Raw genomic sequence first — 23,559 nt, forward strand, 5'->3', positions numbered from 1 at the left:
GCCAGAGGTGCAGGACTGGGTGGCGTCAGCCCCTAAGGAGAGACCGGTGGGCTTCTGGGCGGGGCCGAGCCCCCCCCCCCGCCCCCGTCCCTTGCGAGCTGGGGCACCCCCGAGCTCGTGAGGGGCTACTCAGAGGGCTCCCGGAGAGGCGACAGCCTGGCGCGCGTCTGGTGCTGTCCAAGTGGTGGCCGGCGCCTGCCCGGGCAGCACGGTCCAGCCGGAGGGTCCGGCGCTTGCGCAGATCTCGCGAGACCAGACCCCCTTGGAGGCCGCCCTGGGCTCGCGCTCTCCCATGTCCCCCAGTCCCCCGGGCTGCGGGGCCTGCCATCGCTAGGTCCCCAGCTAGCAGCCGCCCGGCACCTTTCCACAAAATCGGTCCTGTGGCCCGCGGCCCTCGCATGCGGTCATTTCCAGTCCGAGGCCGAAAAAGGACAAGGGGTTTTGTCCCCTGGGCCTTGGGGTGGCGAAGGGGCTCCTGCGGAACCGAGACCATGTACCCGTTGCCCGATCGGGTTCTTTACACTGGCACACACAGCCCTTCTGGTTGCCGGGACGACCCCAGCCCCGGGGACCAGTTTTGCCGGTGCACCGAAAATGTCTCCCCCTGTCCCCCAGGTTTGGGCTGTGGCACTACAGGGGGGTCTGTGAGCCGAGGCGTGGTCGACCTCCTGCATCGGACATCGGGTGGCCCCCTTCCGCGGCAGCGACGGTTCTAGGCTCTCGCCTCTGGGTGGCGGAAACGTAGCCTTCTTTGGAGGCTGCTCCCCCGCTTCCCCGCCCCTCCCCCAGCGCAGCCGAGACGCCGGCGATCTGCGCAGCCTCCGCTGTGACTCCCCTTCTTCCTCCCTGCGGAGACCCGCACCGCCTCAGCCTCTCGCTGTGGGCCTCCACCCGGGCTCCGGAGCCCAATCCCCGGTCTCCCCGTCCACGGGTGTTTTCGGGAGCGGTCTGGGCACCATCATCGGTTCTGACTCCAGGATCCTGGCGTGTTGTCAATAGCAGTTTTTGAAACCACTTCTGGTATGTATCTTGATTGGTACCTTGCTTTTCTTTTATTTGTGCATTTTAATAGTGGCAGACGCTGGAGGGAACCTGGGTATTTATTTTGTTTTATTGATTCATTTAGTATTCCATTTTACAGTTTTAATATACCTTCTTTGCCTTTGTTATGTATTGTATTTCTTTTATTTTGTTCATTTTTAAATTTTATTTCACAGTGGACTTTATTATGTTTATCATTTTTCGTTTACTTCATTATTTTATTTTAATTTTTGAGTGTCTATATTTGTTTTTTATTTCAAGAAATTTTAATTGAAGTGTACTTGATCTAAAATATTCATTTCAGATACACAGCGTAGTGATTCGACAGTTATACGCATTTGGAAATGCCAGCCATTGGAGTGTCGTTACAATCTGTCACTGTATGAAATTTTTACATTATTAAGTATATTTCCTAATCAATACTTTTCATGTTGGTGACGTATTTATTTTTTTAACTGGAAGTTTGCACCTCTTATATCCTTTCACCTATTTTGCCCATCCCCCATCCCCTCTCTTCTAGCAAATTCGTTTGTTCTCTATATTTTTGATTCTCTCTTTTGTTTGTGGATTTTTTTTAGATTTCACTTATAAGCGATATCATATGATATTTGTATTTCTCTGTAAAAATTTCACTTAGCATAATACCCTCTGAGCCCATCCTTGTTGCCTATAATGATAAGGTTTCATTTTTCAGTATGGCTCAGGAAATATTCCATTGTGTATACTTACCACATTGTCTTTAACCATTCATCCATAGAGAGACACTTAAATTGATTCCTTGTCTTCGCTATTGTAAATTATGGTGCAATAAACATAATAGTGAGTATGTTTTTTCATATTAGTGTTTTTGTTTTCTTTTGGGTAAATGCCCAGAAGTAGAAATACTGTATTGCATTTATAGTGTTTTGAGGAACCTCCACACTCTTTCGCGTAGTGGATGCATCAATTTACATTCCCACCAACATTGCACAAGACTTCCCTACTCATGACCACGTATCGCTTGTTTTTTCTGTTTGCGACACTGGGCATTCTGACTGGTAGCAGGCGATATCGTAGTTTAATTGCATTTCCCTGATATTTAGTGATGTTGAGCATCTTTTCCTGCGTCATTGTACATGGGGTTTTTTTTTGAGAAAAATGTTTATTTAGGTACTCTTCCCCTTTTTTAATTGGATTTTAGTTTTCGTGTTGAGTTGTTGCGTTGATTATAAATTTTGAATATTAACCCCTTATGAGATATATAATTTGCAAATATTTTCTCTATTCTCGAGGTTTCTTTTGTTGTTGATGATGATTTCCATTGCTGTGCAAAAGCTTTTAGTTTGATGTAGTCCCATTTATTTATTTTTGCTTTTATTTCCAGTGCCTGAGGAGACATATCCAGAAAAATACTGCTATGGCTGGCGTCTATAAATTTACTTTGCTTTTTTAAGGAGTTTTATGGTTTCAGATCTTAGATTTAGGGCTTTAATTTATTTTGTTTGTTTTTGTGTATTGTGCAAGATAGTGGTGTGGTTTCATTCTTTTGCATGTAGGTTTTCATTTTCCCAGCTCTGTTTATTGAAGAGACTCTTTTTTCCCTGTTGCATATTCTTGTCTCCTTTGTCATAGATTAATTGACCATATAAGCTTGTGTTTATTTCTGGGCCATTATGCTTTATTGACCTATGTGCCTGTGTTTTTTCCAGTACCACTTTGCATTAATTACTGTTGCTTTGTAGTGTAGTTTGAAATCTGGGGCAGTGATACTTTCAGATTTGTTCTTAAGATTGCTTTGGCTAGTCTGGGTCCTTTGTGGTTCCAAGGAAATATTTATTAGGTTCATTTGTTCTAATTCTGTGAATCCATTCACCACAACATGGATGGACCTAGGGAGCATAATGCTATATATATATACTCTTATGTAGAATTTAAGAAACAAATCAAATGGACAAACAAAAGAGAGAGAGAGAGAGAAACCAAGAAATGGACTGTTAACTGTAAAGAACAAACCATTGGTTACCAGAGGGGAGGTGGGTGGAGGGTTGGGTGAAATTGGTGATGGGAATTGAAGACTGCACTTGTTTTGCTGAGCACTGGGTGGCTTATGTAATTGCAGAATCATTAGATGGTACACCTGAAATTAACGTAACACTGTATGTTAACTATACTGGAATTAAAATAAAACTTAACAAAACACATATAGTATTTTCATAGTGATGGCATTAAACCTTTGGTTTGCTTTGTGTTACAGATATTTTAACAATATAGATTGTTAAACGTTATAGACATTTTAACTATATTAATTCTCCCAATCTTTGATCATAGTATGTCCTTCTATTTGTTTCCTCTTCAATTTCTTTTTAAATTAAGGTGTTTTTTTTTTTTACATTTTGCTTATTGAAGTAGTTGACAGACAGTGTTACTAGTTTCAGGCATACAATTTGGTGATTGGAGAATTCTCTACCTAACGCATTATGTAATGCTCATCATGAGATGTAGTTACCATCTGACGCCACACATTACAATATTATTGACTATATTTTCTATGCTGAAATTTTCATCTCTGTGACATTTATTTTATAACAGGTAGTTTGTTCCTCTGTTTACAAAAGTTTTTTTAATGTTTATTTATTTTTGAGAAAGAGAGACATGGAGTGTGAGCGGGGGAGGGGCAGAGAGAGAAGGAGACACAGAATTCAAAACAGACTCCAGGCTCTGAGCTGTCAGCACCGAGCCTGACACTGGGCTCAAACTTGTGAACTGCGAGATCATGACCTGAGCCAAAGTTGGATGCTTAACCGAATGAGCCACCCAGGTACCCCTCTAACAGTTTTTTTGGTGGAGTTTTTCGGGTTTTCTATATATAATATCATCTGTAGATAGTGAAAGATTTACTTCTTCCTTACTGATTTGGATGACTTTGATTTCTTTCTTTCTTTCTTTTTTTTTTTTTTTTGGTCTGATTGCCATCACTAGGACTTCCAGTACTATGTTGAATAAAAGTGGTGGGAGTGGACGTGCCGGTCTAGTTCCTGATCTTAGGGGGAAAGCTCTCAGTTTTTCATATTAAGGATGATGTTAGCTGTGGGTGTTTCATATGGCCTTTATTATGTTGAAGTATGTTGCCTCTCAACCTACTTTGTTGAGGGTTTTTATCATGAATGGATGTTGTACTTTGTCCAGTGCTTTTTCTGTGTCTGTTGAAATGATCATATGGTTCCTATCCTTTCTGTTATTGATGTGATATATCACAATTGATTTACATATATTTGACCAACCTTGCAACTCAGAAATGAATCCTAATTGATTCTAGTGAACGATTGTTTTAAGGTATTCTTGGATTCTGTTTAGTGGTATTTTGTTGAGGTTTTTTGCATGTATGTTTATCAGAGATACTGGTTCATAGTTGTCTTTTTTGTGGTGTCTTTTATCTGGTTTTGGTATCAGGGTAATGGTGGCCTCATAGAATGAATTTGGAAGTTTTCTTTCCTTTTCTAATTTTTTAAATAGTTTATGAAGGATAGGTATTAACTCATTAAATATTTGGTAGAAATCATATATGAAGCTGTCTGGTACTGAAATTTTGTGTATTGGGAATTTTTTGATGTGACTCAATTTCCTTGCTAGTTATCAGTCTGCTCATATTTTCTGTTTCTTCCTCTTTCAGTTTTGGCAATTTTTTTGGTAATTTTTTTAAATGTTTATTTATTTGAGAGAGAGAAAGCATGTCTGTGAGTTGGGGAGGGGCAGAGAGTGAGGGAAAAAGAGAATCCCAAGCAGGCTCTGGATGGGGCTCAATCCCACAAACCATGAGATCATGACCTGAGCCGAGATGAAGAGTCAGACACTTAACAGCTGGAGCCACCCAGGGGCCTCTCAGTTTTGGTTGTTTATATGTTTCTAAGCATTTACTCATTTCTTCTAGTTTTCCAGTATGTTGGCATGTTGGGTTTTGTTCATAATATTCTCTTTCGATCTTTTATACTTCTGTGGTGTTGGTTGTTATTTCATCTCTTTCTTCTGTTATTTTATTTATTTGGATCCTTTCTCTTTTTTTTTTCTTGATAAGTGTGGCTAGAGGTTTATCAATTTCATTGTTCTTTTTTTTTTTTCAAAGAACCAGCTCCTGGTTTCATTGATCTGTTCTATTGTTTTTTTTTTTTTTAGTGTCTATATCATTTATTTCTCCTCTAATGTTTATTACTTCCTTCCTTTTACTGGTTTTAGGTTTTGTTGTTCTTTTTCTAGCTCCTTTAGGTGTAAGGTCAGGTTGTTTATTTGAGATTTTTCTTTCTCCTTGAAGTAGGCCTGTATTGGTATAAATGTCCCTCTGAGAACCACTTTTGCTGAAACCAGAAGAGACTCTTAAATACAGAGAACAAACAGGTTGCGGGAGGGGTGTTGGGTGGGGACATGGGCTCACTGGGTGAGAGGCATTAAGGAGGGCACTTGTCGGGATGAGCACTGAGCTTTAGAGGTAAGTGATGAATCACTAAATTCTACCCTGAAACCGATATTACACAATATAACTACCTTGGATTGAAAGAAAATTAAAAAAAAAAAAAAAGCTGCTTTTGCATCATCCTCAAGGGTTTGGACCATTGTGTTTTCATTCTCATTTGTTCCCATGTCATGTTTTTATTTCTTCTTTGGTTTCTTGGTTGGCCCATTCTTTGTTCAGTAGCTTGTTATTTACCCTCCACGTATTTGCGCTCCCTCCAGAGTTTTTCTTATGGTGGATTCCTCGTTGCATAGCGGTATGGTTAGAATAGAAAGATGCTTAGTATGACCTTAGCCTTTTTGAATTTGTTGAGACTTCCTTTGTGGCCTACTACATGACCTATTCTGGGCAATGTTCTGTGTGCCCTTGAAGGAATGCGTATTCTGCTGTTTGTAATTTTTTTATACGGGAATTGCTTTAGGTCCTGGCTTTTTGGGCTGCTATGATCTCTCAGCTGTAAATGCAGGGACAGCTTCCTCTGAATTCTGTTTCCTCTGAATGCTGTTGTTGCAAGATTTGTTCTTTAGTGCTCTTTTTTTTCTTGAAGTTTATTTATTTTAGGGGCACCTGGCTGTTAAGCGTCTGAAGCTCAGGTCACGATCTCGTGGTCCATAAGTTCGAGCCCCACATGGTTCTTTGTGCTGACACCTCAGAGCCTGGACCCTGCTTCGGATTCTATGTCCCCTTCTCTCTCTGCCTCTCCCTGACTCATGCTCTGTCTCTCTGTCTCTCAAAAATAAATAAATAAATGCTTAAAAAGTTTATTTATTTATTTTGAGAGAGAGCGAGAGTGCATGGGAGTGTGTGTGAGGGGGGAAGGAACAAAGAGGGAATGAGAGAGACTCACAAGAAAGCTTCATGCTGTCAGCGTGGAGCTGAACATGGGGCTTAAACCTGAAACTATGAGTTCATGACCTAAGCCGAAATCAAGAGTCAAACGCTCACCAGATTGAGCCACCCAGGTGCCCCTCCTTGTGTGCTCTTTTAAATATAGGATATAACTCATGGGGTTAGTTGACGAGGCCAACATCTGAAGTTTCCTTAGTTTTAAGTTTTGTCTGGACTGAAACTTCACTACGTCTCCAGGGGTGCTCAGAAGTTAACATATAATCCCTTTTACCCATCAAGCACCTTTTGAATAATTTTCGGCATATTTGCAGTAATCCTCCTGCTTTTCACAACAGTGTTCAAAGTATGTTTTATGACAGAGATATTTAGTAGAGCATTTCAAATGATTCATAACATTGTATTGCAGTATTAAGGTAATTATTGTGGTCATCTAAACTATAATCATCTAAACTATAATAGCTCTGTCATTTCTCCATTCACAGGCTTTTTGTGATTTCAGTAGCACATCACAAATGGTATATAGTACCTTAATTTCAGAGTCAACTTCATAAGAGATTGGCTCTACCATATTTTAGTCAATTATCAATGTAGTATAATTTATCAACCTCTATTTCTTTTTTTAATTGTTGTTTATTTATTTTAGAGAGAGAGAGCGTACGCGTGCTCGAGTGAGCTGGGGAGGGCGAGTAGAGAGAAAGAGGGAGACAGAGAATCTGAAGCAGGCTCTGTACAGAGCAGAGCTTGATGGCGGGACTCCAACTCATGAACCAAGAGATCATGACCTGAACCAAAGTCGGATGCTTAACCAACTGAGCCACTCAGGCACCCCTCAACCTCTATTTCAAATTTGTCATGGAATACGACATATTTCACAGGGCTGACCAATTTTAACTATTATTACTTTGGGTTGGGTTGCCAATGACACTAATTATTTTCTTTTTTCTTTCTTTTTTTTTGACACTAATTATTTTCAGTTGGGAGGCAAATTAATATTTAGAGACTGAGTTTGTCTTTGCCAGCAATTTATTTGACACAGGTTCACTGTGGGAATTTAACAAGCCAATAGCATACAGGATAATGTCTTTTAATAAGCTAATAAAGAAAGCACATACTCAAATACACGATAGATAAGCACACCGTTGTTCCAGGCATGTGAAGGTGGAAAGGATGAAGTCCAAACTATCTGAGGACTTGGTACCCAGGAGAGACTGCTTAGTCATCCAAAAGCTGCTGTCCAGCTGCCGGTGAAAAAGGAAGAGTCTCCTGTTGCTAGGCTACACTCGTAGGAAACTCCTGTTGCTAGGCTACACTCGTAGGAAACTGCTGTGCTGTTGCCGACCAGCGAAATTTTGCCTTTATGGAGGCCGAAACTAATTGGCCCACGGTCTTCAGAGAGCTGCATATGTATGTACATATGTAATTTTTTTTAACTTTTAAAATTGAGATATAGTTGGGACACCTGGGTGGCTCAGTTGGTTGAGCATCCAACTTCAGCTCAGGTCATGATCTCACACTGTCTGTGAGTTCGAGCCCTGCATCAGCCTATGTGCTGACAGCTCAGAACCTGGAGCCTGTTTCGGATTTTGTATCTCCTTCTCTCTCTGCCCTCCTCCATTTGCGCTCTGTGTCTGTCTCTGTGTCTGTCTGTCTCTCCCAAAAATAAGTAAATGTTAAAAAACTAAAATGTTTATTTATTTTGAGAGAGAGACAGACAGAAAGAGAGAGGGAGAGAGAGAGAGAAGGTGAGAGATCAGGCCGCCAGCACAGAGCCCAATTCGGGACTCGAACCCACAAACCTTGAGATCATGACGTGAGCCAAAAACAAGAGTTGGATGCTTAAGCGACTGGACCACCCAGGCGCCGCTGAGGAGCTTTTTAAAAATATCAGTGCCCGCTTGCTGGGATGAGCACTGGGTGTTGCATGGAAGCGATGAACCACAGGAATCTACCCCCAAAACCAAGAGCACACTGTACACACTGTATGTTAGTCAGTTTAACAATAAATTATATTAAAAAGTATTTCTGTGGCCAGACCAATGCACTCTAAATCTCTGGGAGTAGGACCCAGACATTTCTATTCTTTGAAGCTCCCCAGGTGATTCAATGTGCAGCCAAGGTTGAGGGGCGCCTGGGTGGCTCGGTCGGTTGAGCATCCGACTTCAACTCAGGTCATGATCTCATGGTTTGTGGGTTCGAGCCCTGCGTCGGGCTCTGTGCTGACAGCTCAGAGCCTGGAGCCTGCTTCGGATTCTGTGTCTCCCTCTTGCTCTGCCCCTCCCCTTCTTGCATTGTCTCTCTTTCTCTCTCTCTCAAAAATAAATGAACATTAAAAAAATATTTTTAAATTGAGGTATACTTGACACACAATGTTACTTTAGTTTTGGGTGTACAACGTAGGGATTCAACAATTCTGTGCACTGTATGCTACGCTGTGTTCACCACAAGGGTAGCTGTCGCCATCCAGCGCTATTAGGACACCACTGTATCCCTGTGCTGTACCTTTCATGCCTGTGATGTATTCATTCCATAACTGGAAGGCAGTAACCCCCACTTCCCTCTGCCCATTTTGTCCATTCTACCACCCTCTTCTCATCTGGCAACCATTGGATCATTTTCAGTATTTTTTGCTCTGTTTCTGCCTTTTTTTGTTGTATATGTTTTGTTTTTTAGATTTCACATATAAAGGGAGGCAGTGAGGTCGTATGGTATTTGTCTTTCTTGGACTGATTTATTGCACTTTGCATAAAACCTTCCAGTCTCATCTGTGTGGTTGTGGATGGCAAGATTTCATTATATTTTGTGGCTGAGTAATATTCTGCTGTGTGTATATACCACATCTTCTTTATCCATTCATGTATTGATGGATGTTTAAGTTGTGTCCATATTTTGGTTTTTGTAAATAATATTGCAGTGAGCATAGGGTTGCAAGTATCTTTTCAAATTAATATTTTTATTTTTGTTGAATAAATACGCAGAGGTGGTATTACTGGATTGTATGGTATTTCTACTTTTTTTTTAGGAACCTTCATACTGTTTCGCACAGTGGTTATACTGATTTACATTTTCACAGTGTTCGAGGGTTCCCTTTCCTCCACATTCTCGCTAACATTTGTAATTTCTTGTCTTTTTGATACTAGCCGTTTTGGCAGGTGTGAGGTGATACCTGATTGTGGTTTTGATTTGCACTTCCCTGATGACGAGTGATGTTGAGCATCTTTTCATGTGTCTTTTGACCATCTATATTTCTTTGGAAAAATGTCTATTCAGGTCTTTTACCCATTTCCTTTTTTGAATTAATTAATTCATTATTTTTTAAAAAATAATCTCTGCACCCAACATGAGGCTCGAACTCATGACCCAGAGATGAAGAGTTGCATTTTCTCCCAACTGAGCCCACTAGGCGCACTAGGTCTTTTGCCCATTTCTTAATCATGTTATATTTTTTTCGTGTTGAGTTGTATGAGTTCTGATATATTTTGGAAATTAGCCCCTTATCAGATGTATCATTTGCAAACAGTCTTCTGTGATTAAGTAGATTGTCTTTTTGTTTTGTTGATGTTTCCCTTTGCTGTGCAAACACATTTGGATTAAGTCCAAATTTTTTATTTTATTTCCCTTCAGTGGTAGACAGATCCAAAAAATATTGCTAAGACCAATATCCAAAAGTTTACTATCTATGTTTTCTTTTCCAAGACCTTATTTTTAAGTAATCTCTCCACCCAACCTGAGGCTTGAACTCACTACCCCAAAATCAAGAGATGCATACTATACTTATTAAACCAGCGAGGCATCCCACTTCCTATGATTTAAAAAATTTTTTTAATGTTTATTTACTTTTGAAAGAGAGAGACAGAGTGAAAATGGGGGAAAGATGGAGAGAGACACAGACAGAACTTTGTAGGGAGTTTTTTTTTTTAATGATTCAAATTACTGATTTCATTACTTGTAATTGTTCTGTTTAGATTCTCTATTTCTCATTCCACCTTGGAAGGTTGGGTTTCTAGAAATCTATTGCATATAATTTTTCTTAATTGCCTTGATTGTTTTCAGTTTATAATAATCTTTGTACCAATCTTTGGTACATCTTAGGATGGTCTGCCCTTGGTCCCTACAGTCCGCTTCCCTGAAACTTGCCTAGATGTTTCACACATTAAAAGTTCCACTGGTAGATTAAGGAGAAAAGGATAAATGTTTCAATTCTTCCTGCAAAAAAATAATTTATTAAATTGTTATTAAGTCGTAGTTTGCTTAAGAGAAAAATTTCCTTAAACCTGGAAGAATAACATCTGTTTACTTATTTTTTTAAGTTTATTTATTTTGAGAGAGAGAGTGCATGTGCATGGGAGAGGGGCAGAGAGAGAGAGGGAGAGAGAGAATCCCAAGCAGGCTCAGGGCTCAAACTCAGACCATAAGATCATGACCTGAACCAACATGAAGAGCTGGACGCTTAACCGACTAAGCCACCCAGGTGCCCCCTTCTTTTTTATTCATCTGTTTTTATTTTTTTAATATATTAAAACAATTTTTTTAGCTTACTTATTTTTTGAGAGAGAGCAGGGGAGAAGCAGAGAGGGAAGCAGAGAAAGGATCCCAAATAGGCTCCACACTGTCAGCCCCAAAGCGAATGTGGAGCTTGAACTCACGAACCGTGAGCTGAGCTGAAATCAAGAGTTAGACACTTAACTTACTGAGCCACCCAGGTGCCCCTACTTATTTTTATTTTTTGTGAGAGAGACTGCTCACATGTGCAAGTGGAGAAGAGAGGGAGAGGGAGGGAGAGAATCTTGAGCAGGCTCCACACCCAGCATGGAGTCCGATGCAGTACTAGATCTCAGGACTGTGAGATCATGACCCGAGCAGAAATAAAAGTCAGAGTCTTAACAAACTGAGCCACCAAGGCACCCCTAGCCACATGTTAATTGGAATTCTTAACCCTTAGAAACCTTTATTCCTAGTGAAAACAAAGTAGTAAGCAAAGGTGAACTGTTTATTACAGCAGCATTCTTCAGATTGACAAATTCACCAATACATTTTTATAATTTCTATAAACATGTGCTTCTTTATAGTATGATCTTTCAATAAAGCATGAAAATATTCATTAACAGGCCCAAATTTACCTTTAGTTTTTCTGTAATTGGGAGACAAAACTAGATAAACCTATGCTCAGTAATGAATGTTTTATTTATCTTATTTGGAAATGATGTAGATTTTTTTAAGTTTGTTTATTTTTTTGGCAGAGAGAGAAAGGGCACTGAAGGGACAGAGAGAGAGAATCACAAGCCGACTCTGCACCATCAGCATGGAGCCTGATGCAGGGCTTGAACTTATGAACCATGAGATCATGACCTGGGCTGAAATCAAGTTGGACGCCCAACTGACTGAGCTACCCAGGTGCCCCAGAAATGATGTAGATATTTAATAAATTTAACTGAACACCTTACTTAACCTAACTTATCAAAAGTTTGGGATTTCAGGTTACCAAAATGATTTGTGCAAATTTAAGAAGTTTATCTACAACCGTATTTTTTATTTACACCTTTCTCAATTTACTTGTTTTTTTTAAATTTTTTAATATTTTCTTTCTTGAGAGAAAGAGAGAGACAGAGTATGAGTGAGGGGCAGGGAGAGAGGAAGACACAGACTCTGAAGCAGGCTCCAGGCTCTGAGCTAGCTGTCAGCATAGAGCCTGACACGGGGCTTGAACCCACGAACTGTGAGATCATAACCTGAGCGGAAGTCAGACACGTAACCGACTGAGTCTGTTATGCCCAGATCGCAATATCCCTCAACGACCAGAGACCGCCAGTGAGACTGAGGCATGCATGCAAAAGCAAAGGGCAGTTTTATTACGGCTTAGGCTCGCCGAACCTAAGTTCGGGCTCACAGACTTCACCAGCGCAGTGGATCCATGCTGAGAGCCTCGAACAGAGGAGAAGCAGGGTTTTTGTGGGCTTGGGAAGGGGAAGTTACAAGAGATTGTGACCTAGGTACAGCAATCCAATCAGGGTCAGATAATGGTATTGACAACAGTTTCAGCCATACATATTATTTAGAACATTGTTACTTTTGGCGGGACCCAATCACAATATTTGAGGTATCTTTGAAATTAACCAATTACAGAGTGAGCCCAGGCAGAGTGTATCCTGAGGAGGGGAAGTCGTCCTGATTGGTTGCCCTCCATGTAAATGAGGGATGCTGGCCTGGCCAATCAGGAGTCGTCCGCCATGCAAATTTTTGGTTTTCAAAGTGGACCAACCAGAGGTAGGATTATCTTTCTGAATATGCAATTTTTGGCATCCAGAGCGGACCAATCAGAGGCGAGACTCTGTTCTGTGTTCTCTGAGGCTTCCTGAAGCCTGTCATGGAGTCTGTTTGGTCCTTACAAGACACCCAGGCGCCCCTCAATTTACTTGTTCTTAACACTCATGTTTAGATTACCCACAAAAACTTCATTAGACATGAGGTAAAGTCAACCATTATTTTTTGCTGACAAATTTTGCAACAGAGATAATTTGAATTTATTTGCCTTTAAGTAAACCCAAGCAGAATCAAAGTTTTATATTTAATGCTAAAAACTCTAAAGGCATGTCTATTTTAATTAAACCAACAACATTAAATTAGCTTTAGTACCAAATATTTTCCAAGATCACATGAACCTGAAATTCATTTGGATTATGTCTTTATTTTATTGTTAGGAATTGTTATGAATACTAAATTTATATAAGCGCTTAATTTCCTATAAGCCAATTATACAGTTTTTCTTTAATGTTTATTTTTGAGAGAGAGAGAGAGAGAACATGTGCATGCATGCATGAGTGGGAAGGCAGTGGGGACAGAGAGGGGGGCACAGAGCCTGATGTGGGGCTTGGACTCGAGCACCGCGAGATCATGTCCTGAGCTGAATTCAGGTGTTTAACCGACTGAGCCACCCAGGCGCCCCAAATGGAGTTCTTTTACAAATTAATTTTAGCAATACCATCTGGAGGTAGAAAGTTCATGTTCACATCGTGTGTGTGTGTGTGTGTGTGTGTGTGTGTGTGTGTGTGTGTATAGACAGACAACATAACAGACATACAAGAATATTATAGCTTTTGTTTGTACTAGTATTGCTGCTGGAAACAAAGGCAGAAGAAAAAAAAATTAATTTCCCTTACAACTTCTAGCTCATTGACCAGTCCCTGAGACAGGCAGAGTGACCTTTCTCTGGGAGCTCAGCTGCCTCGCTGATGACAAAACTTTGCCAGGGGCAAAAGGGAATCTTAGCTTAACATTATCCTAAAAAAAAAAGAAAAACCCCAAACCAAAAAACCATTATCCTGACCGTCCCCCACCCCCTTCACAACCCTGGTACAGCTTTTTCTGCCCACGGGTTCTGTCCTTGTGCTTTAATAAAACCACCTTTTTGCACCAAAGACATGTCAAGAATTCTTTCTTGGCCGTTGGCTCCGAACCCCAACATTCAACATTCAAACCACAGCAGTATCTTTGGAGAGGACCTTATAGGCCCAATTTCCAAGTATCTTTCTATTTCTGCTGAAAAATTCCTCCTCTAAGTTTGCATTTGAAAAAACGGCTCTTAGGTCCCAGGGAAGATGGGGGTAGAAAATTTACAACACAGAGGCACAGAAAGTATCAGTGTTTTTTCCAAGGTGGAATTTTTTTGGGGGGAAGGTCATATTTGTCTATTATCAGAGGTGCTAGAATGTGGGCCCAAGAGCCTCTTTTTAGCAGTTTTATTTTTAAAAGGCCTCTCCCTCCCCTGTAGTTCTTCAGTCTCAGGTGATTCTGGGCTGTGTCTACATTTCAAAGTCATAATAAGATCTCTAATTTCAAGGGACAGAGAAAAAAATGCAGATTCTTTTCTGAGAGTTTGAAGGTAATTGCTATTTAATATTTTCGTTCTTTTTTCATAAGTACTGCACAGTTTTGTTCTAATATTCTAATATCATATCTTTATATTGTCTAGAAGTATGTTGAGAGGAATAGGTGAGGTGTGGGTTTTGCTTCAAGAGTGGCATTTCCAGTTTTATATAGATTTGCATGAGAAAGTTGTTTCTAATTCCCCCAAAGAAACTGGATTACAGACTGACTGTCTAGGGCTTTGACCTACTTCTTTAACTAAAGTTGTTCCCATCTGGGAGATTTTTAACGAAAATGGGAATTAGAAGATTTATGCCTTTGTAATATCTGTATAAAGCAGGTTAACAAAGCCCTTCTCAGTATGCAACTCAGCTTCGGCTTCTATTAGCTCCTAAATATTGACCTTTACCTGATCACTTGTAGGCTGACCTGAGAGAAATTTTGTTCCGCTGTGTTGGGGTGGGGTCGAGGGTTGTGAATGGCCACTAATCTAATTCCTCTCAAAATTTGGTAGAATCTTCTCAAAGTGGAGGTTAAAGGGCTTTATAATTTAAAAGATCTGCTGCCTTCCGGATGACATGAAACTCGGTGGGGGATCTAGTAGGATGTGTCTGCAAAGGATATTGTGTAGGAATGCCTGAGCCTGGCCGAGCCCTGAGTACAGAGCTCTGGAAATAGGAGCTAAGTGAGACTGCCAGTCTCCAGTGCTTTTGTTCAATTCGTTTCCTGGCTTTTCGCATTTATGTGAGCAACCTGTATACTTTGGGTCTTGACATTGGGATGGTGGCTGTCTAAATTTTACAGGGGAAGGAAAGTTAAAATAGGAAGATGGGACTGGATTTTAAGAACGGGAATTTATGTTGGACGTAAGCATTAATGTTTACTATAGGTCTGATTTCTGTTCTTTCGTCTTGTCAAAAGGAGTCCCTAAGGCTAACTGCTCTAATAAGACAGTTGAGAGTTATCTATAATTTTTCTTTAAAATTTTTTTTAAATTATTTTTTTAATGTTTATTTTTGAAAGAGAGAGAGAGAGAGAGAGAGAGAGAGAGAGAGGGAGAGAGAGAGAGAGAGAGAGAGAGAGAGAGGGAGAGAGAGAGCACGAGCAGGGGAGGGGCAGAGAAAGAGGGAAACATAGAATCTGAAGCAGGCTCCAGGCTCTGAGCTGTCAGCACAGAGCCTGATGCAAGGCTTGAACTCATACACCAAGAGATCATGACCTGAGCCAAAGTTGGAGGCTTGACTGACTGAGCCACCCAGGTGCCCCTATTTTTTTTTCTTTCAAATATAACCAATTTAAAGGATCCATTGTCTGGCCATTGACAAGTAGGATCTACTAGTCTTAACAGTGACTCAAACCAATATGCCTTTTTATGGCTTAAGGAGGGATGCAGGAGGCATACCCAAAGACAGTGTAAAAAAAAAAATGCAGCACAAACAAGGTGCAGAAAGTTCATTTCCCAACGTTAGTCTAAGAAAGCAAAAGCCTTCATTGTACATGTGGTAAGGATCTTGTTGTGAAAACAGTACCTCTAGTCTCCCACGGAAATGTGAGATGCTTACAGTCACAGAGCTGCTAAGCTGCGACACTGGGCAGGTGCGAACAGAATGGGACTTTTCCAGCACTAACAAGCAAGGAAGGTTGAAATAACAAAGGTTCCTTATGGGCTGGGACCTCTTATGACAAACTCCCCTGAGATCTGGCACAGTTGGGCAAGAATTATAAGGCACCCTGGTTTGTTTTTTTTTTTTTTACTTAAAGTAATTTTTAATTAAAATTTATTATTTATTTATTTGTATTTTTATTTCACTATAGTTAACATACAGTGTTATGTTAGTTTCAGGCGTACAGTCTAGTGATTCAACAAGTCTGTGTATTACTCAGTGCTCATCCCGGTAGGTGCACTCTTAATCCCCTTCACCTACTTCACCCAACCCCCCTTCCGGCCCCTCTGGCAACCATTGTTTGTTCTCTATAGTTAAGAGTCTGTTTTTGGTTTATCTCACTTTTTCCCTTTGTTAATTTGTTTTATCTCTTAAATTCTACATATGAGTAAAAACTTGTGGTATTTGTCTTTCACTGACGGGTTTATTTCGCTTAGCATTATACTGTCTAGCTCTGTCCATGTTGTCGCAGATGGCAAGCTTTCATTCTTCTTTGTAGATGAATAATACTCCGTGGTGCATATATATCACATTTCTGGGGAGGCTTCCATAATTTGGCTCTTGTAAATAATGCTGCAGTAAACATAGGGATGCATATATTCTGTCAGTTTAGTGTTTTCGTATTCTTTGGGTAAACACTCAATAGTATGATTACTGGATCATAGAGTATCTCTATTTTTAATGTTTTTGAATGTTTATTTATTTTTGAGAGAGAGAGAGAGGGAGGGAGGGAGGGGCAGGGAGAGAGGGAGACACAATCTGAAGCAGGCTCCAGGCTCTGAGCTGTCAGCACAGAGCCTCAAACTCACGAACTGCGAGGTCATGGCCTGAGCCAAAGTCAGAGGCTTAGCCAACTGAGCCACCCAGGCGCCCCTATTTTTAATTTTTTGAGGAACCACCATACTGTTTTCCATAATCAGCTATTTGAAAACACAGGGAATCACATATTTGACCCCCTTTTGAGTAGAAAAGTGTGACTTACCAAGCAGAAGTTCACCCACTCATCCACTTTTTTTTTTAAGATTTCCCCAAATTCAGAGCCACAGCCGTTTCAGCTGTCAGCCAGATGCTTACTGGCACATGCATTTTCCAGCCAGTAGAGACCACAGAGAATATTCTCACTGATCATAAAGCCAAGCTCTCAGGACATAACAAAGCTGAAAAAGAAAACTTCGGGGCGCCTGGGTGGCTCAGTCGGTTAAGCGTCCGGCTTCGGCTCAGGTCAGATCTCACGTTCGTGGGTTCGAGCCCCGCGTCAGGCTCTGTGCTGACAGCTAGCTCAGAGCCTGGAGCCTGCTTCCAGTTCTGTGTCTCCTTCTCTCTCTGCCCCTCCCCCTCGCATGCTCTATCTCTCTCTGTATCAAAAATAAATAAAACATTAAAAAAAAAAAAGAAAAAGAAAACCTCCACTGTTTTTTTTGTCTCATACACACAGAGTCTACGGCCATACCACCCTGAACGCGCCCGATCTCGTCTCACACACACAGAATAGTTTTAGCTGAGCCTTGGATCTCTGAGAGCCAAGCTGATACCTGGGAGGGATGTGCTCCAGCCTTGGGGATGGTGTGTTTTACGGTGTACCTCATTGCCTGGAAATTTCCTTGAGGTTGGTGGGTGACCTAGTATCAATCCCAATACAGGAGTCTTTCACAGTATCAGGATGGCAGAATATTCTAAGGTGCCAGTCTCAAGCTCCCCCTTCCCAATATGGAGTCTTTGAATTAGGTAGGAAGCACTCTAACACCTTTTAAGGGCTTTACTCCTGCGCACTAACTTTGCAGCTTTGACTTTCAAGATATCCGTTAGCAACAGCCTTTACCTCATGTGCATATTAACCCACAGCAGAGTTTGGCTTAAAGAGACATGTGCACTCACTGGTCTGTGAGCCTGCCTCGAATGGCAGACTTGTTAAGGTCTATGCCTACATTCTTACCCTCTGGCTTTTCCTCCTTATGACAAATGACACAACAAACAATGGCAAAGAAAAACAAGACTATCATCTGAGAAGTCATGGATCAGTAAATACTCTACCAAATTTACTGAGTCCCTAAGCCACAAATATGTTTTCCTGCTAACCTAAATGTGTGTGTGTGTATACATACATACATATATATATATATATGACTCTCATCACTCTTGCTACACTGCCCTCTGTAGATGGAAATTCCAGAAGGCTGACATGCTCAGAAATCTTCTCTTCTGCTGGCCATATATCAGATGCCCAAGATATCTAAGCTGCCGAATTTGGGGAGCAAATATCCAGTGGAAGCTTATCCTGCCAAGGGTAAAATTTACCCTTCAAGGGTCTTCTAGTTGTTCTAACAATGAAGCTGACATGAGATATATTAACAGGACAAAATCGAATTTAATTACAGACATACAGGGAATCCACACAGACATAAGATTCCAGATAGTTAGGCAGAAAGAGGTAAATGTGTCATCCAGAACTAAGGAGAAGGGGATGGGGTCTGGAACTTGAAAGTGAAGGAAAGCAATTCACAGGAAGATGAAAAAGAGTAAATGTTTGGTGAACAAATGTTTGTTGGACCATCTAGAAACAATGGGTCACCGAGAGGACTTTGATCAAACAGGGCTTGCTAGGCTCCTCCCTGTCTATCATATAAAGTAGTCATCTATATTGGTTATTCTCTCTTTTTGAAGGAGTCCTCTGTCTAAATTTTCTAGGCAGTTAGGCGGAAGGTCAAATTTTCTTCCTGAATCTTTCGGGTCTTGATTATTTTCAGCGCAAAATAATCTTCCTGCCGAAGAGTCACATGTTGGGGTGGCCTACTCTTGGCCACTACCATGTGGAAAATAAAAAACACATAGTTAACTAAATAATGGGTCAAATTAGAAAATACAAAGGAAATTAGAAAATAAGGTCATCTGCAAGTAAAGATAGTTTTACTTCTTCCTTTGCCACTGGATGCTTTTTACTTCTTTGCTTACCCTGTTTACTTCTTTCTTGTCAATCTCCATTACAGTGATGAAAAGAAGTAGCAAGAGTAAGCATCCTTATCTTATTTTTGATCTTATTGGATAAGCATTCAGTCTTTCACCAGTAAGTTTGGTGTTTGTTGTGGGATTTTGGTAGATGCCCATTATCATGTTGAAGAAATTCCTTTCTTTTGTAAAGTAATCTCTACACCCAAGCCAACAATGGGGGCTCAGACACACAACCCCAAGATCAGGAGTTCCATGCTTTTCCATTTGAGCCAGCCAGGTACCCCAAGGAAGTTCTTTTTTTTATTCCTAGTTTGTTGTATGTTTTTACTATGACGGACTGCTGAATTCTGTCAAAAGCCTTTTCTGCATCTATTATAGAAAATTACATAGTTTTAATCCATTTTTCTATTGATTTGCTGTAGTACATTAGTTTTCAGATGCTAAACTAACCTCACATTACAGATGTTAAGCTAACTTGCATTGCATAATACATTAAGAACCTTGCAGTATTAACCTTACATTACTGCTGAGATAGATTCCTACTTGGTCATGGTTTGTGACCCTTTTTATATATTGGTGGATTCAACATGTTAGCATTTTGATGAGGATTTTTGTATCTATCTTAATGAGAGGTATTGGTTTGTAGTGTTCTCTAGATACCTTGGTCTGAATTTGGTGTTGAGGGAATATTGTCCTCATAGAATGATTTGAAATGTGTTCCCTCCTTTCTATCTTATGGTAGAGTTTGTGAAGATTTGGTATTGATCAACCTGGTTCTGGGCTTTTCATTATTGAAAGTTTCTTTGTTATTAATTCACTGTCTTCTTTTTTCTTTCCTTTTTTTTTAAAAGTAATCTCTACATCCAACATGGGGATTGAACTCACAACCCTAAGATCAAGAGTCAAATGCTATCTGGACTGAGCCAGCCAGGCACTCCGTCACTTTCTTTACTTCGTGTGTGTGTGTGTGTGTGTGTGTGTGTGTGTGTGTGTTAGAAAGAGAGAGAGAGAGAGAGCATGCAAGTGGGGGGGAGGGAGAGTGAGGGAGAATCTCAAGCAGGCTCCACCCTTAGTGTTGAACCTGATGCAGGGCTCGATCAATCGATCCTGGAATCATGACCTGAGTCGAAATCAAGAGTTGGGTGCTCAAACTACTAAGCCACCCAGGCACCCACTCTCTTTACTTCTTATAGGTCTTTCACATACTCTATTTCTTCTTGAGTCAGTTTAACTAGTTTGTTCACTCAAGGAATTTGTTCATTTCATCTCAGTTATCTAATTTGTTGGCATACAGTTATTCATACTATTCCCTTATACTTCTTTCTTATATTTATAAAATTATGAGTAATCTTCCATTGTTCACTTTTGATTTTAGTAACTTCTGTTTTCTCTCTCTCTCTCTCTCTCCCTCTCTCTCTCTCTCTCTCTCTCTCTCTCTCTCTCTCTCTCTCTCTCTCTCTCTCTCTCTCTCTCTCTCTCTCTCTCTCTTTCTCACTGTCTTTTTCTCAGTCTTGCTAAGTGTCAGTTTTGTTGATATTTTCAAAGAACCAACTTTGGGTTTTATTGGTTTTCTCTGTTTTTTATTTTTTTATTCCTTTAATTTCTGCTTTAACCCTTATTTCCTTTTCTGCTTACTCTGGGTTGAGTTTGCTCTTTTTATTCTAGTTTCTAAAGAAGATTTTTAATTTGGGGGACCTGGGTGGTTCAGTATGTGAGTTTGAGCCCCACGTCAGGCTCTGCACTGACAGCACACAGCCTGCTTGAGATTCTTGCTTTTCCCTCTCTCTCTCTCTCTCTCTCTCTGCCCCTCCCCCACTTGCTCTCTCTGTTTTTCTCTCAAAATAAATAAATAAAATAAATAAAAAATAGAGTATTGATTTGCCATTAATGTGGGCATTTACAGCTATACATTTCCCTCTAAATACTGCTTTAGCTGCATTTAATGTTTTTGTATGTTTTGTTGTCATTTTCATTCATCTCACATTTCTCTAATCAAATTTCATCTCAGAATTCATCTCATTTCCATTGTGATGTCTTTGATCCATTGGTTCTTTATAGTGTATGCTAATTTTCACATATTTTTGCTTTGCCCAAATTTCTTGGTTTTAAGTTTCCATTTCCATGCCATTGTGATCTGAGACATACTTTGTATGATTTTAATTTAAAATATATTGAGTCTACACCAAGACACATAATAATTAAATGTCAAAAATTAGGGGCACTTGGGTGGCTCTTTGGTTAAGTGTCTAACTCTTGATTTTAGCTCAGGTCATGATCTCATGCTTTTGTGGGTTGAAGCTCTGTGTCTGTGCACTGACCACTCAGATCCTGCTTGGGGCTCTTCCCCTCTTTCTCTGTCTCTGCCCCTTCACGAATCAAGCTCTTTCTCAAAATAAACTTTAAAAATAGGCAGAAAGTAAAGCTGATGAAAGAATCTTAAAAGCAGCAAAAGAAAAATAATTAGTTTCATACAAGAGAACACCCATAAGACCATAAGCTAATTTTTTAGCAGAAACTTTGCAGGCCAAAAGGGAGTGGCATGATAGACTCAGAGGGCTGAAAGGAGGGGTATTGCTCAGGGGAAGAGCATTGGACTGCAAAGTGCTGAAAAGAAAGGCCTACAACCAGGAATACACTACCCAGCAAGGTCATCATTTAGGATTGAAGGAGAATCCCAGACAAATAAAAGTTAAACGAATTCATTACCACTCAACCAGTCTTACAAGAGATATTAAGAGAACTTATTTAAGTAGAAAAGAAAAGGCTATAACTAGAGGTAAGAAAATTGTGAGAGGAAAAGATTGGTAAAAACAAACATGAGTAAGGTAGTCAAGGCAGTAGATCAATCACTTCCAAGGGTAGTGTGAAGGTTAAAGCACAAAAGTAGGAAAATCAATTCTGTCTACAAAAATAAATCCAGAAATAGGATTCATGGCTTTGGAAGTTCTTCCCAATGATCTCCTTATTTACTGCAAATTGAATTTACAAAAATATTAGTTAAGAGATACATGAAATAAAATGAAATATGACATCATTTACATAAAACATGGAGCAGAATGTAAAAACGTAGTGCTTTTAGAATGTGTTCAGACATAAGTAACAATCAACTTAATATAGACTGCTGTATCCATGGGATGTTATAGATGAAGCTCATGTAACCAGAAATGAAGACCCTATAATAGACACACAAAGAAATAAAGGAATCCAAGCATAACACTAAAGAAAGCCACCCCACCACAAGAAAAGAAAGCAAGAAAGGAACGTGGATGTACTACAAAATAGCCAGAAAACAATGAACAAAGTCACTATAAGTACATACTTAATACTTATCAATAATTACTTTAAACGGGGCGCCTAGGTAGCTTGGTTGGTTAAGTGTCTGACCTCAGCTCAGGTCATGATCTCGTGGTTGGTGAGTTTGAGCCCTGCATCGGGCTCTTTGTGGGCTTCTTGCTGTCAGCATGGAGCTTTGGATCCTCTGTCTCCCTCTCTCTCTCTCTGCCTCCATTGCTCACTCGCTCTCTGTCTCTTTCTCCAAAATAAGTAAACATTTTAAAAAATAATGATTATGGTAAATGTAAATAGACAACATATTCCAATCAAAAGACATAGGGTGACTGAATGGATAGAAAAAACAAGACCCACCTATATGCTGCATACAGGTTGCTCACTTCAGACCTAAAGACACATACAGAAGGAAAGTGAAGGGGTGGGAAGAGATATTTCACGAAAATGGAAACAAACAAGCTGGAGTAGCAGTTGTAAACATCCATGCACCCAACGTAGGTGTACCTAAATATATAAAGCAAATATTAACAGATCTAAAGAGATAATTGACAATAATAATAGGGAATTTTAATGCCCCACTTACGGAAATGGATAGAGCATCCAGACAGAAAATCAGTAAGTAAACAGTGGCTTCAAATGACACAGAAGACCAGGTAGACTTAATAGATGCATACAGAACATTCCATTCCAAAGCAGCAGAATACACATTCTTTTTAAATATACTTGGAACATTTTCCAGGATACTTCATATTTTAAGGCCACAAAACAAGTTTCATTAAATGTAAGAAGATAGAAGTGACATCAAACACCATAAAAAAAACAGAAACAGACTCAAATACTGAGAACAAACCAGTGGTTTCCAGAGAGGAGGTTGTAGGGGGATGGGTGGAATGAGTAAAGGGGATTAAGAGGTACAAAAATTCCGGGGCTCAGTTGGTTAAGCGACCGACTCTTGGGTGATCTCACGTTTCATGAGTTGGAGCCCTACGTCAAGCTCTGTGCTGATAGAGCCTACTTGAGATTCTCTCTCCCTTACTCTCTCTCTGCCTCTCCCCTGCTTGTGCTGTCTCTCAAAATGAATAAACTTAAAAAAAAGAGGTACAAACTTCCAGTTATAAAAGAAATGTCACGGGGATGACAAGTACAGCATGGGACAATGGTTAATCACACTGTAATAACGTTGTATGGTGACAGATACCGTGGTGAACATTTTGTAAAATGTCAAATCACCATCGTGTACTTTGAAACCTAATATAATAATGTGTCAACCTTACTTCAATTTTATTTTTTTTCCTCAATAATATTTTATTGTCAAATTGTTTTCCATACAACACCCAGTGCTCTTCCCCTTAAGTGCCCTCCACCATCACCACCACCTCTTTTCCCCCCTCCCCCTTCCCCCTCAACCCTCAGTTCATTCTCAGCATT

The 23,559-nt window shown here is 40.2% G+C and overlaps 1 long non-coding RNA gene across 1 annotated transcript in view; it reads left to right on the forward strand.

The window, feature by feature from the left end:
• The first annotated feature begins 595 nt into the window (after positions 1 to 595).
• Positions 596 to 23,559, forward strand: part of LOC115283952 — a 50,174-nt gene continuing 27,210 nt past the window's right edge. The window contains exon 1 of the long non-coding RNA XR_003905096.1: positions 596 to 1,020. This is a non-coding gene — a long non-coding RNA (uncharacterized LOC115283952). The remainder of the gene's footprint in view (positions 1,021 to 23,559) is intronic.

The sequence above is a fragment of the Suricata suricatta genome, chromosome X (assembly GCF_006229205.1).
Source record: "Suricata suricatta isolate VVHF042 chromosome X, meerkat_22Aug2017_6uvM2_HiC, whole genome shotgun sequence".
NCBI lineage: Eukaryota > Metazoa > Chordata > Mammalia > Carnivora > Herpestidae > Suricata > Suricata suricatta.